This window comes from Phyllostomus discolor, chromosome 4 (genome assembly GCF_004126475.2).
Source record: "Phyllostomus discolor isolate MPI-MPIP mPhyDis1 chromosome 4, mPhyDis1.pri.v3, whole genome shotgun sequence".
NCBI classification, from domain to species: domain Eukaryota; kingdom Metazoa; phylum Chordata; class Mammalia; order Chiroptera; family Phyllostomidae; genus Phyllostomus; species Phyllostomus discolor.
This window is the reverse complement of record NC_040906.2, coordinates 32,472,668-32,488,859: the sequence shown is the minus strand read 5'-3', so window position 1 is coordinate 32,488,859 and position 16,192 is coordinate 32,472,668. Positions and strand designations below refer to the sequence as shown.

Genomic DNA, 16,192 nt, shown 5'->3' with positions numbered 1-16,192 from the left:
GGTTTTCTCAGACAAAGGTGCCACATGACCAGACAACAACAGCGCAGGCTCATGTACAGTCAGCACTGGTTCGCTATGCCACTGAGCACACAGCTCCCTCTCTCAGACAGTTCTTGAATGGTAAATTACTCAAAGCTTTTCTTTTTTTTTTTAAATAATTTTAAAAAGATCTTATTTATTTATTTTTAGAGAGATGGGAAGAAAGGGAGGCAAACATTGATGTGTGAGAGATACATCGACTGGTTGCCTCTTGCACACCCACACCAGGGACCCGGCCTGCAACCCAGGCATGTGTCCTGACTGAGAATCAAACTGGCCACCCTTTGGTTCACAGGCCAGAGCTCAGGCCACTGAGCCACACCAGCCAGGGTGGAAAATTACTCAAAGCTTAAAATTCTTTCACTGAGCTTTAAGCCTGGCCTGACAAAGACTCGGGCAGAAGTGCCTTTACCTCCCAGAACAATGAAACCGGGACTTTGACACAGTGTTTTAACTTGGGAAACTGTCTCAGCACTATGTGTGTAAAAAGTTGCCAGGAATGACCATGTTTTGATTATATATCCTCCTTCCTTTTCTTTAATTAAAATACCATACATACTCTAAGCCCTCACTCAAAGATAATCCCTTTTAATACTAAGTGAAGTTTAAAAGCAACCACTAGATCCTTCAAAGATGTTACTTTTACATGACATATGACAACGGAAGATTCTGAGGAATACACAACCATTATAAAATATAATGCTTAGCTCAAAAACATCCTTTGGTTAGGGGTAGATTACCCCATTGGTCTTAATAAACTCATACTATAAGGACCGAGAGCTGCAATAGCTAACTTTGTGTTGGAACTAACCCAACTAGATTGGAAAATATTAATTAGAAGTATGTGAGAACAGCCTTTCTGGAACATTCATTGTTCCTGATACTAAAGAATAATTTTGCAGAAGTGGCTACTCTCTATGGGTCCCTCCCCAAAATGGTTTCATCAGAAGATGAATGACCTTTCCAGAGATCAGACTGCTCACCTGAATCTTTACTCAATCTTCAACTCATTCCTCATTAAACTGAGCAGGTATCAATGTTGCCCAATGAGGCACTACTGGCATTCTAGCAGGTCATTTCTTGTGAGGGTCTGTCCAGTGCATTACAGACACTGTGGCATCCCTAGTTCATGGGCACTAAATGCCATTGCATCCTACATGACAATTTAAACGTAATTCCCAATCCCCTTGAGAACCTTTGATTGGCATTTTATGGCCAAAAAATAAAAATTTTCATTTGAAAAACTAATTCATATGGAGTTAAAGTAGAAGTGAAGTTTTGCCCTGCATTCATTCCAGTTTTTAAACAACTAATTAAACCAGGTCTGGAGGGCCCATAAAAAAACTGGGCCCGTTTGCCATTGTGGCCACAAGAAAATCTTTTTAAAAAAGACATGGTTTTATTCTCGAGTTAAAGTTTTCTTGTAAAATTATTGTTAAATCAACAGCCTCTAGAATGTGGCTATCTATGAATACCTGTCCACATAAACATTACATTACAAATAAATTCCTTCTAACTTCTCATTCCCCAAGGAAAGAGTTTTAAAATCCGGCAAGAACATTATTCTGGAAGCAGATAACCTGTCATCACATCTATTTAGACTCAATCAAATGCCATTTTCAAAAGTATTCTTACAGAATCTGTGCACAGTAAAACAATTCCTTTCAAACCAGTTGGACTCTAGAAATTCACAATGAGGGGATTACACATTTATTTGTGCAATTTTTATGTATTTGAATCCCTGCACTGATCTCCTGTGTCAGAGTGTCAAGTGACTAAATCCGATAAATGCACTGCATGGTAAGTTAACAGCTGTCCCAAACCAAGCTGGGAGGGAACCGCATTTAAGAACTTTTCAAAGAGAACAGCAGAGAGAACTGTAAACCCCCAACAGTTGAACACAGAAATCAAGAGACAGCAATTCATTTCACAGAACTTTCTGTTACCTTACCTCACATAATCCCAAAGAGTTTCTCTCTGCCTCTGCCAGGGTAGACTCCATCATGTCAAATCAGGTTTGGGAAGCAGCATGAAGAAACATGGTTCATTCTCCTTAAAATCGTGGCCCAGGCCTCCCCACGGGCAATTTCATTCATAGGAGCGGCCCGACTGAAGGGAAGGTGGTCTGGAGCCCTAACATGCCTTTGAGGCTCGTCAGGGCCACGTCACTGATGTTCCCGCTTCTCTTCCACTTCCCCCAAAGCTCCAGAAATAAACTACTAAGTGGGATTCGAGAAGACCTCTACCGGGAGACTCCTGGCCCGCCAAGAACAACACTGAGGGTCACTTCCGCCCTTCATCAAGACTTATCATTGCTCAGGCATCCTAAGTGAAAAAACATAACTTATCAGTGTCCCTTCAGCTGAGGCCGCTGTGGCCACACCCCTGTAAAGGGTACAGGATGCAATCACCCCATCCTCCCCTCAGCTTCCTTCCTTTGCTTTTCCATGGGAGAATTCCAAAGAATGAGTTATATGTGTGTACACACACACATAGAGTGGGCTGAAGTCAACCAGCGAACTCTTACCACAAAGACGGGAACTTTTTGTTTGATTTACTCAGAAGAGAGTGGCCACTGACTGGGAACTCGAAAAAAACAATTTATTAGTTCCATTAATCAGATATAACATTCATTTAGGTGACTGAAATAGGCTTACTGTACCCTAACCAATCTGGAATGGGGCTTGCAAACTTGTGATTCCAACTGTAATAAATGAATAAAACCTTTTCAGTGATCACATAGCTTTAATAAAAAGCCAAAATTGTGCATATCAGCCCAAAAGTTATTTGCAGATCTCACTTTTAATGCAAATATAAATACAATCACTGATCTAGCTGGTGTTCTTATCTTTTGTTGAGAAAAGGTTGGGAGCTGCTTCATGGTTCAGATGCATTGTTCTTTAATGGAGAAAGGGGCCTCCTAAATCTGCGGACTCACCCTCACCCAGGGCAGTAATTACAATTTTTCAGTGCTGGTGGATAAGGGCGAATGCAATCAAAAGCTGTAAGACCCTATCATTCTAGCAAACTTCCAGGAAAGCAACATGAAACATCCTCATTTGTCACATGCTTCTGCCATGCAGAGAGGCAGACTGATTTGAGCTCCACACTACATTTGGTGGTTGCAGTTTCCTCTCTGGTTCCCTTAACCCCAGACATAGTTTGCCATGAAGCTTCAAGGGTCCACAGTGCTTTGGGCTGGTTCTGGAATGGACTAGAACTCCAGAACTGCTCCATCCTCCAGCCAGGCCTCTTTTGGACATGCAAACCCAACTGAGTCTTAGAAAAAAGCACTGCAGATTTTTGGGAGTGTCCCAGCAAATAACAGTAATAGCAAGCATGTACAAAATGCCTACTATGTACCAGGGACACAGAGTAGATGCTTTACACCCTAATGAGTGTCACTGTGCTCTAAGGCTGAGGTCAATAGTGATATTAGTCGCATGTTACAGATGAGGAAGTGACAGCAGCTAGCATTTAAAGTTAGATCTGAATGATGCCCAAGCCCATGCTCATTTACAATGTGCTGCCTCCCTCAAATAACACTGTGAAAATGACAGCAACCTCACTAACTCACAGGTGGCCAGTGGGCCCACTGTGGCCTCAGTCACTATTCTGACATTAGGAAAAATAATCTAGAAAGGATTGTTCACTGGCATTAAAGATACCAACAGCCCATGAACAACATACACCTCAATAACGTCAGCATCCCTGTTTTCATCCTTAGAGAGAGTGTATAATCTTGACCTCTTGCCTGCTTCCTGCTTATGGACCACCAGACTCTCCGTGGGGCTGAAGAGAGACTCACGTACTCTGGTCATGGTGCAGCTGTTAGTGCCCCTCATTTCCATGTTCCCAGGCCCCACCTGATGCTTCCACTGCTCTGGCCCCTCAAGCCACGATTCTTTCCCTTCCAAATATTGTAACATTTTCCACATATGCCACTTTAGCCGAACTCTAGGGTCTGGTCCACCCACCTGTCATTGATGTTTAAGTGACAGTCTATAACAAACAGGCTATTTTCCTATGTAAAGGAAACCTACTTCCCACAGCACAAGCCATTGTCATAATGGAACGAGATTTCCAAGTTGATCAAGAAAGAAACTTATAGAGTAAAGCAAAGGAAGTTAGATTAGATAAATGTTGGCACTCAGACTCAGGCCATCACATGCACACACCCTTCCATGGGGACGATATTTCTTAAACACAAGTCATTCAGCCAGGACCCTCTCAATCACAGGAACCTATTGGCTTGAGAAGGTACGGCCAGAGAAACATAGTGTCAACTACAATATTACCATATGCTATTTTTCCTTTGTCCAAAACCACACCCCTCTGGGAAGAAAGGCCAAAAAGAAAATCAACAACATCAAACAAAATGGGGAAGCCCATTAGTACTAATATTGAATTCATATAACACCATAGCATTTCACTCACTATGACATCCCATGGTGTTAGGCCCTGGGAGATCACTGTGAACAGCACAGACATGACCCCTGCTCTTTCTTGCAGAACTTCTATCTTAGAGAGAGAGAAACACTCAGTAACAACAGATATACAACGAATTCTTTACTTACTATTATGATACAGGCTAGGAAGGAAGAAGAGACTGTTGTGAGGGAATGGATGAGCTGCTGGCATGACCCAGGCCAGAGAACAAGAGAAAGCTTCCTCAAGGAGTCAGTGTGTGGACCAATCTCTGAAGGACGACTCGACTAGGAGGTGGGTAGGGAGAGGAGGGTAGAGGAGAGAGAGACCATCCCACAGCTGTGCAGAGGTCACACAGGGGGACGCAACCTGACACTTTCAAAGACCAGTGTGACTAGAGCACAGAGGACAATGGAGAGATGAGGCCGGTAAAGAACAAACTAGAAACTTTATGCCTCCATGAACAGGGAGAGAAAGGGAAGCTTAAAAAAGGGGAATGGAAATTGTTCCTTTTCCCCATCTCCATAAGGTCTCCTGAAAGCCCAACTGATGATCACCGTTCTCAACATTCTAAGCTATTGATCTAGCCAGGATACTCAGATTGTAAGTGATTTGTGGGTGCTAAAAGGATTAATCATAGAAAATTAAAGACATCACTTAACTGAAGTAGCTTATTCCCAAAGCTCAAAGAATATTTATTAAGAGGAAAGCAGAGAAGAGCAAAGCCATCATTCTTAGATTACAATATAAATGGACAATGGAAAAATTCAACGCTTTATGCTGGTACCAAAAACACAAAACAGAATCAAGGTTAGTACATCAGGAAGGGACAATCCTTTTCCTGAAAAGCACATCGTGAATTTCCTTTGTGTTGATGCCTTTTGCAAGCCTCTGAGTCTGACATCATCACTCATGTGCGTTATTTAAGTTCTGCAGCAAGTGTCTGCTTATCAGCTACAATATTTTGGGGCTGCTTGTCCTTCTACACCGTGTTCATAAAGAAGCTAGACGAATGCTCCTCTCTCATGGTCATTGCGCTTTCAGATTCCCAGAGTCTCCCCATGGAAATGCACATCGGTCTGTGTATAAATCAGAAAGCGTTTTTGAAAATATGTCAAAAATGAGACAGCTGCTAAAAGGTCAAGGGGAGGACCTCCAATTAAAACCAAATAGACACGTGCCCATGAAATATGTGTTTTTCAAAAATTTGACTTAGAATGTAGTAGGTGATCAAATTTAATTTTTAAAAAAGGAGAAAGAACTCATGGACACAGACAACAGTGTGGTGTCTGTGGGGGGAGGGGTGTGGGTGGAGGTGGAAGAGAATATGGGAGAATAAATGGTAATAAAAAATATTAGAAAAATAAAATTAAAAAATAATGGCTATCATCTGTTATCTATTAAAAACTTACTACATTCCAGACACTGGAAGTGTGCAGTCCCATTCTCTCATTTAATTCTCAAAGTAACCTTCTGGCACAGTTATTACAATCCCTGCTTCACAAATTAAGAAAGCTGGGGGATACAAAGAGTGAATGACATGCTCACACAAGATAACACAGCAAGAAACTCGCTGAATTTCAAATCTGGAGTCTGTATGACATCCAAGCTCATCCGTACATTTCTCACTGATGTACAACTTCCCCAACAATAACTACCTACCACTCACCGAGTGCCGAGAACTGTGCTCCGTATCTCATTAACTGACAGAATCCCCCCAGCAACGCTGAGGGTGGTGTTACCCCCAAGGTGAGAAGGCAGTTTGGAGCGGTCTCATGCCCTGCTCGAGGGCACACAGTGGCAACGGTGAAAAGTGCAAAGGAAGACCTGCCAGGAGCCTGCAACAATTTTACAGCAGTGACGTTTTTGTGGAAGTCTGAGTTCAGTAAATATGGACATGTTGCTTTGTTAGACTTTTGCAGTTTTATCCGGGACGTTTTCATTATGCTTTGGAAGAGAGTCAAGTCCCCAGAGAACTGATTTTCTCATCTTCAGTGGATAAGGAAATCCCTTTATTAATGTCCACTCAAGCCAAAATATCGGGATTGTGATCCACTGCTTTCATTTATTTCAAGAATAAATGACACTTCCTTTTCTATATCTAACAGACCGAATCACACAAGCAGATGCAAGGTGCCAAAACTCTGCAAGGTGTACATGAATAGGTGTAAATGTGGTTCTTTTTCTTTCAGGAATTCCCACTGCAGAACTGAAGACCCACCTACAGCAGTATCTCCTTTCTTTGACTAACATGTGCATTGAAGCTCTAAGAATATAATGTTTTTCCTGATGTGTGAATTTCCTATTAACATGGAAGAATGTAATATTTTTCCTTACCGATAAGTTTCGTGTCAATCCCATATTAGTGTAAAGACAAGAGCTTTTAAATGAAATATTAAAGAGGTTTATATACAATCCCAGCTCAATCACTCAATTCATAACTGTTTAACTGCATGGTTAATGGGTTCTGTAGCTATATCATTTTTTATGACAAAAGTATATTATTATAAAGCAGGGTGACTTCAGGAATAGATTTTAAACATGTAAAGCTCTGGAAATAAAAGGAAACCAATAAAGAAAGATGTAAAATCCCATTATTTGGTTATGTGTAGTCTTTGTTTCTGCCTGTAAAATGAGAGCATTACCTTTTACCAACAATGCTTTGCATACGGCTGAGACAGCAATGGCCCCATATCTGGGAGTCTCTGCTGACGCACGTACAGAGACTCCAATATATTCACATGAGTGGACTGAATCAGCATTTATGACATAACTACTGTAGTATATGATGCAGGATCAAATACACGGATTCCCAAACCTGAATGAAGGAAGGGTTCTCAAATGTGTGCATTAGAATCACCCAGTGAGACTCACATTTCAAATTTTGACTCCATAAAGCAAACCACAGCAATTTTGATTCAGCAGGGACAGGACGGGTCTGAGAAGTCTGCATTTTTAAACATTTACCCCAGCTCATTCTGATCTAGGTGGTCCTTATACCACACTACAAGAGACACTGGCCTGGAGGTGCAAAACCTGATAGGCCATACATGAACGTACGTGTGGATGTGAATGTCACATACGATTTTGCAAATTTGCTTTATCAGAAAACTCAAAAAGGGGCATGCAGCTTTGCACCTTTGCGGCATTCCCTATCCTAACAATTCTCATGATGATGATTTCCAACCCATTAGAAAAAAAGAGTATAACAGAAAGACAAGCAAGTATTACACATGGCAAATGAAGACGGGAAGGGACACTCACATGAGAAAAAAGTTTTCTTCTGTGTTTAAGTCTAGAACAGTGTTCCTCACACATGGGCCACGGACCCATGCTGGGCTGGGACTGACTGAGACAAGGACGGAAACTGAGCAGAAGCCTTTGGAGACTCGTACAGACATTTGTCAGAGTAATTTTAAATAATCTGTTCAAACTAGTAACAAAAATGTACGCTTCTATCTTATAGATATTGTTTTTTATTGCATTTAACTCTTCTAATAATATGGATTTGCATACTGTTTCACAAAGGATCAGTGTCTGTGATGGATCTGAATGGTAATTCGAGGTGCATGGGTGGACGCCAGCCGGAGAATCTAGCTGTGCTTGGTCCGGTCCAGTGAGCCTCCTCGCCTAAGGGAGGGACAAACCCGGCTTTCTGGGATTTCATCCCAAAGGTCAGGGGCCATAAAGGATTTATTGAATGAATGTCCGAACAAACATACTTCACTTCTCACAGGAACTCAGCCTGAATCTCTCAGCAACGTACCAATCTATTTTTATGTGTGTGTGAATCAACTAACTTTTTTGTAGCTGTACCACCTTTTAGAATAACATTTTAGTACAATTTCCTGAGTTTACTTTCAACACCTTTAAAAAGCACTTGTTTCACTCATTATAAATGAGTGTCTTTCAACTTTCAGAGACACTGGAGTTTTAATATTCAAGGATTCAGTGACGAACCTTATCACTGTAGGGTACACAAAGTATCTATCCCTTACCTGTGAATCTTTGCTGACATGAAACTTATTTCAGGCTGTTCTCAGAAAAGCAGTTATTTTAGCCCTGATCAGTGTGGCTCAGTTGGTTGAGCCTTGGCTCACAAATAAAAGGTTGCCAATTTGATTCCCAGTCAGGGCACATGTTTGGAGTGTGGACCCGTCCCCAGTTTGGGTATGTGTGAGAGGCAATCAATCAATTTTCCCCTCTTCTCTTTATCCCTCCCCTTACCTCCATCTCTCTGAAAATAAATAAATATTTTTTAAAAGCAGGCAGTTAATGGCCATCTTAGTGCTGGGTCCCTACCAGCTATCAATGCTTTTCATGATATCTGGCAAAGACAACAGTAGGAAAAATAAATTATTCTAGTCAGAAGTATATGGGACACAGGTCTCATTTTGCAGTTTTCCTGCCTCCCTGTAAACTCTAAATAATAACTGTCTCTTATTTAAAACCTGCATTTGAAACAGTATTAAAGTTAAATTCTAGACATACTCTTACAATTCCTGTGTCAGGTTATCATACCCCTTGGCAGGGGCTAGCAGTTGCAACTTTTGCTCTGTGAGTGCTGCCGAGAATAACTTTTCTCCTTCCAAGCGATACGGTGTTTATAAAGGTGAGGGCAGAGAACCTGGGGGCATGCACCTGTGCACACAACAGACAAAGGCACAGTAACAGCAACTGCCCTCCTAGCTGCCAAGCCCTGTAGCCAGGATGGAAGAAAGTGAGGATTTTCCCCCTACATTATTGGGTCCCCTTTCTAAAGGAGAAAAAACGTCAAAATTTAAATATCCAAGTTGTAAATTGTCATACACTAAATGTGTTCATTGTCTTCTTAACATTTTAAAATCCAGTTGAAGGCATTTTTGAATTTAGTCAGTTAATTATTTGACTGAGAGCTCTCTAACAACTTGTAGACAACATAGAATAGCACTGGATTTGCAGCTAAAACGGACACCCGTTAGCTGTGTGACCTTGACAAAGCGATTAATCCTAGGCTTCAGTTCCCTCCTGTACAAACGGGGATGACACTGAACAGCCAGCACAGTTACGAGAGGGCTGTGAACTACACACAGCAGCAGACAGTGCCTGGCACAGCGCATACAGCCAGTAGACTCTCGGATACCGGTGTTATTGTTCTCAGCAGGGAAGACTCTAAATTGTTGAACTACCGTGAGAGGTTTTCAGAATTTTATTTATGTGACAAACACACTAAGTAGATTAATGACAGTCCATCAGGAAGGCAGCTGGCTAGATGAGCTGACCTCTGGGGTCACCCGGATCTAGATTATCTGACAGGATTAAACCGGTCTTAACTTCAGTACTTTTAGTAATATTTAAGTCATGTCTTTGGTGGAAAAAAACTGTCCTTCTTCAACAGAACCTAAGGAATCATAACTATGTTAATTCCTTTCATTGGACTCCACACATTTGTTTCAGCAATCACTTTGGGAAAAGTTAAGTGAAGCAGATAAAACCAAAATCACAAGATATCTTGGAAAAATAGATGGCGTTCATCCAAAACGTCCTTCCTGGAACAAGCCGTGACAACTGGGTCCACTCCCGCCCCTCCCTGCCGAGCTCTATTTAAGGGTCTGTAAGCATTTCCACTATAAACCGCTCTCATCAGGATTTGTAATTTTACCTTCTAATCTGTTTTATAGTTTAAACATAAACATCCCAGTCAAACTTAAAAAAACCTATTGTTTTTTTTTAATTCAAAAACTTCCTGCAGTAAAAGTATAATAGTAAAAGAGGGGGTGGGGACAGAAACACCAGAAAAGCAAGGATGATTTTACACATGAAAAAAATGATCTGCCATGGCTTAATAAGCAAATTAAATGAGTGTTTACAAAACATATGCCATCAAAGATTATATAAATTCAGTGGTCGCTGTGCCACCATCTGTAATAATTATAAACTGTGTAAGTATCCAAAAATAAATGCACAAATAAATTATGGCACAGCCATATTACAGGATATTATGTAGACATCACACAATGTTCCCAAGTAAATTATTTTTCTTTCCAAATAAATACCCATGATATAATAAGTGGAAAAACAAATGTCAGGGCTTTATGTACAATAACTTAATTGGGTCAAAATGCATATACTATTTATTAAAATAAAGTTGTAAGAGAAATATGCCAAAATGTTCACAGTAAATACTGCTTGGAAGGGAGATTTAAATGTTCCTTTGAGTATTCCATGTTTTCAAACTTGTTGACAATGAACTTGCATTACTTTGATATCAGAAAAGAGAGACTACAAGCCCTGGCTGGTGTGGCTCAGTGGATTGAGCACTGGCCTGTGAACCAAAGGGTTGCCAGTCTGATTCCCCATCAGGGCACGTGCCTGGATTGTGAGCCAGGTCCCCAGTTAGGGGCACGTGAGAGGCAATTGCACATTGCTCTTTCTCTCCTTCTCTTCCTTCCTTCCCTTCTCTCTAAAAATAAATAAATAAAATCTTAAAAAAAAAAAAAAAAAAGAGAGGCTTCAATCTGCTTAGTTGACAAAGAAATGTAAAAACAGTAATACAGAAAAAATAAAGTTTGACATCTCTTCTCTACCTTACTATATCCTCTATGTTTCCCTTGCAAATCTATCTTTAATCATCCAGTATTCTGACATTTGAAAATATTACTTACATTGTGGATTTATGAAGAACTCAATTCATAGAGTTTTTATTTATAAAGAGGAGTTACCCCTAAAAGTGACCTTGCAGCTAACCACATATTGTCTCAAGATACGAAAAAAAAAAAACAAATATCATCCATCCTAAGGGTACCTCTAGAGGACAAAACAGATTCGGGATATATCTGGTAAGGGTTCAGTAAGAAAAAAAAATTTTTGGAAGCAAAAGATGTCCCATGAAAACTAGTTTGAATCCGAGTATGTTTAAAATTACATTCAAAACTTGAAGCACTTCCAGAGATGCCTGCTCCAAATGAAATGATGATGTCCATTTAAATCCAACACAAATATTGAAAGAATTCAGAGTCCCGGGCTACATCAGGGCTTCTCCAGCTCCTTCTGAAACTGACACGTGTGCACACACAAAGTGCACACACACAAATCACAATGCCGCTACGAGCATTCTTGGTCACAGATAACACTTCCAGTTGTTCTTTAAAGAAACTGGAATAAATCCTACTAGGAAAACAATTTTTACTGAAAAACATTTATATGGCATTATATATTAGCTCGTATTCGAAGTACTGCCATGTGCTCTTTTTAAACCTTGTCTTCTTACATCAGTGTTAGAAAATGCGGGCCCCTGGGGACACACTGTCATGTCTAGTCCCCTCTAGTAATCTGTGTCCTTTGAAATAAGAACCATATTTTATTCATCTTTAGACTCCTAACAACTGAACAATCTGGGAAACATCTGATACATACTTCACATTAAATGAGTAAGAACTGATTCTCTATTTTAGACTTTATTTCCCTCAAAGTTTGTCTCAGACACAAATGTGAGGCACCTCCTAACTTACTGGTCTCCAAATTGATGTACTTAGGAGCAACTGTTAAAGCAAAAATCTGAAGCGATACTAAGGATGGAGCAGACACAAAGCCACACCTAAACGACATCATTATACTGAGATATTAAAGAGGATCTGATAACAAAACAGGTTTTCATTCTCCAGGGGAGAAAACAGAAGAGAGTTACAAACTCTGTAAAAACTACTCTTTGATGATGCTCAAATTTCACAAGCAGGCAAAAGATGTTTCAATGATTTAGTCCCTCAATCAATGGAAAACCAAGTTGGTTGAAGCTGTACACTAGTTAGTGCCAAGGAAAAGTATCTTGGACTTTTAGTGATAAAATAAGGAGTTAATTCATAGACTCCTAAAAAGGGAGGTAAAAGAGTCTCAAATACAACCTAACAGGCAAATTATATTATGGCCACCATTAATTCTTTATCAGCATAAGCTTATCTACTTAGAATTGTACTCTTGATCTAAGGTACTAAAATTATCTTGGTGCAATTTTCCTGAAAAGGCCTCAGATTAATTAATGTACAAAGAAGGCAACACTTTCATTTCACTGTTGATCACGCAGTGACAATCGCACACATCAAAGGGCTCGGAACAAGCTTTTCTCCCATTTCCTACCAACAGATTAAATCAATACTGCTTGATCAAAAGTAGAAACTGTGCACCAAACAAAATTTTTTAAAAATTAAGAGAAAACACATATTTTTTCTTGGCACAAGTTTACTCTGATGCATTCTCACATAGTATTTTTATAATTCTCTGAAAACTAGGTTCCATTGCTAATTCTGTGTTCAGATTACCTTTCCACTGGTTACTCTGAGAGGAGCAAAATCTTAGATGCCTCCTCTTTGGCCTGATTTGGGTTGTGTGGCCATGAGGCTGCCGTAAGGACAGCAGAGCCACAAAGAGCCCAACTTAGGAGTTTCATTCCTGGGTTTAAATCTAAACCCCACATGCCATCTTTTTGCCGTCTTGGCCACAGCACTGTAACTGCCGAAAGAGTCTATATAATGCTGTGATATACTGCACATGCGCAAGCACACACACACACACACACAAAATTTGCTTTTACTTATGAAAAAACATGGGAATGATAAAGCCATCACTGATGGTTACCTACAGAGAATGAGGGTGCACTGTGGAGACATCAGGAATAAAATATAAAACTGCTCTGAAAACACCTTCTAGCAGCTTTTTCATTGGCACAAATAATACAATTTAGGTACTTTTTTAAAAACCTGCAGCTCATTAAAACACATGAAGCTCTTTTAAACACACAAGTTCAGAAGAGTATTAACATACACATAGCCACTCACCAGAAAGAAGCAAACCTCTTTAGTCACAACAGGCAACAACCAGGGCACCAACGCCTATGTACACCGGAAACAAATTGTCAGTGAAAATTAAAGAATTAGGCATTTACCTTCCTTTTCAGTGTGAATTATATTTCAGGGTAATTAAGGAGATGTAGCTGATGAGGGGAAGTGCTTTCTACACAAGACTTCCAAGAAATAAATGTGGAAGGAATGAAAGAATGAGAAAGTTCACAATTTTTTAACACCTAAAAGAATAACATAATTGAAAACGTTCTCTGAAAAATGGATGGGAAACTTTCCAATGAGGACTTTGGGGTGTCCCAATCTGCTACCTCTTAGCATCACAAAGATTTGGACAGCGGATGTTAAGTGTTTCATGTATCTTTCGAATGAATGCCATGTGGAGTACACAGCACCAGCACTGGTGCATCGTTGGGGGAAAAATAAAACTGATCCTGGTCAAGACTTTTATGTTAACTTCAAATTTACAAGAAATATGGGGGATAGTGGGCCAAGTTAAAAGATATGAACAAGGAGCAAAAGACAAATCTAGCTTATGGGACAGAATAACTGATTCAGTTGTCAGTGCCACTGAGAAAATTACAAAGGAGAAAAGATAGTGACAGAAACCAGACAAAAAACACTTGGTGTCATTGTTTTTTACAGAACAACAAGCAAACTACCAGCAGTTTCAGAAGCTGACCCTTGGGCAATGTGACTGGAAGGAAGCATGAGGGAGACTTCCCGGGTGCTGAGAATGCTCTGTGTCTTGATCTTGGTGGTGGCTAGAGGGTGTGCACATCTGCAGAAATTCATCATGCTGTCCATTCAAGATCAAGGCATCTTAAAGGACTTTCCCATGTATAATAAGAGGCATGCCTAGTGTCGGGTTTCCTTTAAGAGGGGTGTGATTGGAAAAGGCAGGAGAAGGACTCCAAAGCGCTAGAAATGTTGTTTCTTGATCTACGAGCACAGTTACCAATTAATTAAGCTGCAGACTTATGGCTATATTAATTTTCAGTATGTATATTATTCTCCAATTTAAAAAAAGATAAAAGGAAGAAGTACTATTCTACATCAAACATGACATAGAAAGTTGTTTACTAGATTTTATTTAAGCAAACCATCTGGTTTTTCAGAAACAGTGCAATTTTAATGCTGGATAATTCCTGTATTACATTAAGTGTAAGAAAGACCTTATATTTGTATAAGACAACATCAATATTTATTAAAAATTTTAGGGGTGCAACAGTTGTCACATGTCATGGACCACTGCAGTCCACGTTCAGTTAGCTCAGGGGCAAGATAACAATCGTACAGGGATCTCCGTCAATGCCCTGACCCAGTGAGTCTCCCAGTCTTGGCTAATGACCTCTGTGTGTGCGATGGATCGCACACCTTCAACACCATAGCCTTTACTGCCTGCCTGCACAGAGCTCAAGGCCGGCAAGAGAAGAGAAATGAGGGCCTTTTGGGGAGTTTCCAGGGCATAACAACCCAGCCCTGCCTACGTGTGTGGCCTTCTATTAATAGATTCCCAGAAACATACCAAAGTTTTTCAACGCCCCCTATGGACTTCTCGTTCTCCATTTTGTCCTTTTATACTATTTGGGCAGCCCTTTCTGTGCCCCGGGTGTTATCCACCTCAGGCAGGTGTGAAGTGAAACAACTGTCAGTGATGGTTTTTGACAGATGTGCTGGAGGTAGGGCTGTCTGCCCTGAATAAGCTGTGTGCCAACTCAAATAGGGATTAGTCCCATGAACGGGGTGTTTTCAAAGGCTGACAGACATATCAAGTGGCAGCAACCCTCTAGGGACAAGGCTTTTGGGGGAGCTGAAAACCCATTATGCCCTTGTTAGCGGCCCTTAAGCTGCTGGTTGTCTCGGCTGCCACGGTCACAAGGCGTTGGTTTTCAAAGCTGCTGTGGAGCGGTGGGGAAGGGTATAGGAAACAGGCAGGCTAAAACACCACAAAGCTGATGTTATTGTTCTAATGGAGATTCATCCTGTTTCTTGAATAAATGTCCCTCTTGTGTTTAAAAGCTTTGGTTGATTTCCAAAATCTAAAAGAGTTGATTTAAAAAAATTTCTCTGGCGCATTCATGGCTTTTTAGAGGATGAGGCTTTTGGAGGTCTCTACTCTGCCATCAGAAATGCTTCTCCTCATAGTCATCCACTGAAGGTTAGATGAGGGCTTTTCCTATTGGATTTCTCAGTTCTACCAGCTGCCGTGTCTGCCAAGCACCATTGCTTAAAGCATGATACTCAGGGAAGTCAAAAGTCCTTCATGGACACTATGCTCTGACCACAAACTTCACTGATAACCCCACATGGTTATCAGGTCACTGATTCCAACGATCAGTTCAGCACAAAGTCATCCTTCCTATTAAAAAAACAATGCAGTGCAACATGCCCTACTGACCACATAAGCTATGGCAGCAGTTTCTGTTAAGGTTTAATCTTCATATCCTAAGGCTTTGCCACGTTGGCTGTTAACAGGTGGTAAATCAGTATAGAAAAATGAAGTAAAATAAATGTCCATACAAAATTCTCTCTGAAAATGAATCAATAATGGAATGTTCAAGGTGGTCACTGGTTCTCATATGCAAGGGATTATAAAAAGGCAGGTTCCGGTGTACAAACAGGCAGGAAATGCTCCTTACATGAGAATAAATGAAAACACAGAAGAACTTCTGAGAAGTCAGGAAGCAGACACTAACCTACCAGGGGGGGTGAGAGTTTCCCAGGAACTAGCCCTAGCGGAGGGTGAGAGGCTTGTGGGAAGGCAGCACCCTCGTGCAGAGGCTCTGTGTGGACCACGGTCTGGAAGCTCAGTGTGATGTAAACAAGGGAGCTTCCTGAGACTGCCAGGAGTGAACCACCCAACACAGGGCGTGGCTGACAACAGTTCTTCA

At 40.7% G+C, this 16,192-nt stretch overlaps 1 protein-coding gene across 3 annotated transcripts in view; it reads right to left on the bottom strand.

Annotated features, from left to right (window-relative positions):
• Positions 1-16,192, bottom strand: part of HECW2 (HECT, C2 and WW domain containing E3 ubiquitin protein ligase 2) — a 353,554-nt gene that overhangs the window by 160,101 nt on the left and 177,261 nt on the right. Inside the window, exon 1 of one of the 3 annotated variants that reach the window (XM_036023148.1) lies at positions 1,991-2,388. The exons of the other annotated variants lie outside the window; for them this stretch is intronic. The gene's annotated coding sequence lies outside the window, so the exon portion shown is untranslated. Of the gene's footprint in view, positions 1-1,990; positions 2,389-16,192 lie in introns of those variants that run through there. 3 annotated transcript variants of the gene reach the window in all.